This window comes from Pituophis catenifer, unplaced genomic scaffold, assembly GCF_029215685.1.
Source record: "Pituophis catenifer annectens isolate HBS135680 unplaced genomic scaffold, rPitCat1.0.hap2 SCAF_8, whole genome shotgun sequence".
NCBI lineage: Eukaryota > Metazoa > Chordata > Lepidosauria > Squamata > Colubridae > Pituophis > Pituophis catenifer.
In genome coordinates, this window is record NW_027256888.1 from 9,395,704 (window position 1) to 9,397,675 (window position 1,972).

Sequence of the window (1,972 nt, forward strand, 5' to 3'; positions counted from 1 at the left end):
GAGGAGGAGGAGGAGGAAGAAGAAGAAGAAGAAGAAGAAGAAGAAGAAGAAGAAGAAGAAGAAGAAGAAGAAGAAGAAGAAGAAGAAGAAGAAGAAGCTCCTTTGTGTGATTTCACTTTTCAAGTGCAGAAGAGAGGGTGGACTGATAGTGAGGAGAAGATGCTCCCATCCACCACACCAAGAAGATACAAGGAACATGAGAAGAAAATGACGGGAAGTTAAAAAGATTCAACATGAGTCTCATTTCCTTGCTTCAAATGAGAACCTCCCTCACCTTGCCAACTTCTACTTAGATCGCAGAGCCAATGATTTCAGTTGGATTAGTACGATCCTTGCCTTAAAATTGCTCAAAGTTCATTCTCTATCAAAATCCAGAGCGTAATTGGGGGGCTCCTACAACTAATCCTTCAAAATTGTTATAATTTCTGGAACTGTTCTTCTTAACAGCTTCGTTTATGTATACCCTACAGAAGGTTTGGGATTTTTTCCCTGCAGTGGGCCTCAGTTCTGGGTGCTTTCTTTGAAAAGGCAGAGCTGGAGCTCATATTATACCCCTTTCCAGTGTCAGGAATTTCTCTCAGTGCTGTCATTTTAGAAGACTGACCCTGTCTCTGCCCCCCTCCCCCAACTGCAATTTGCACAGAGAGCAATTTGCACAGACATTTACAAAAATTGCTTCTATGGTACTTCCGTGTCTATCACCCGCTGCCTTCATATAAAAGAGAGTTTTAGGTAAAGGTAAAGGTTCCCCGCGTACATATGTGCTAGTCGTTCCTGACTCTAGGGGGTGGCGCTCATCTCCGTTTCAAAGCCGAAGAGCCAGCGCTGTCCGAAGACGTCTCCGTGGTCATGTGGTCATGACTAAATGCCAAAGGCGCACGGAACGCTGTTACCTTCCCACCAAAGGTGGTCCCTATTTTTCTACTTGTATTTTTTACCTGCTTTCGAACTGCTAGGTTGGCAGAAGCTGGGACAAGTAATGGGAGCTCACCACGTTACGCGGCACTAGGGATTCGAACCTCTGAACTGCCGACCTTTCGATTGACAAGCTCACCGTCTTAGCCACTGAGACACCGCATCCTTTCCAAAAAGGGAGTTTAGACACTTTTTTTAAAAAAAGAAACATTTTCACAATTGAGAAGCCAAAAAGAGGTGTGCATGCCAGAGAAACAGGCAGCAGATAAAAAGGTACTTTTTAAATTGCTGAGCACATTGCTGAGTACATTGTAAGCCGCCCTGAGTCTCTGGAGAAGGGCGGCATATAAATCAAATTTTTTTTTTAAAAAAACACCCTCAGGTAACACAATTGCCTCAAAGCTGTCACCAAGAACCCGATGGCCTAGAGGTGGAGCTCTTGCCTCACAATCAGGAGGTTGTGAGTTCCATCCTAGGTAGAGGCAGATGTAGAGTCTCCTGCTTGGGCAGGGGGTTGGACTAGATGACCTGCAAGATCCCTTCCAAATCTGTTAAATCTGTTCAATATTCTGCATCTCTGAATGTCCAGGAGCACTTCTGACGAAACCCGTCTTGAAAGGGGCTGTCAAAAAATCTGTGGTAGTTCCATCTGCAGTTGACGGATTGCCTCGGAGATGGAAGAAGCGCTTGAGAAAATGCAAGTCTGGTGGAAGGGGTTAATTGGGTAATCATTCTCTAGGATGGTTGTGATCCCCACAGTGGCCACAGTCAATTACAGGGAAGGGGTGGGTCTAGCAGAAAGGGGAAAAAAAAAAGAAGACTCGTGCTGTGGACACATGCGTCTCTTTCGACAGTATCCAGCTTTCTCAATGTCTTGTTAGGGACCATGCTGCTTAGACTACTTTGGACTTATTATTCTGTAGGGGCAGCTGTAGGACAGCTCTCTGGGATAACTGACGGTCTGTTTGCCAAGACTCGCTTCCTTTTATCCCCGAATGGATGCTTAGTGGGAAAATTATGCAGCTTGTCGTAGAACCCCGCTTCGGGAGAATAAAGG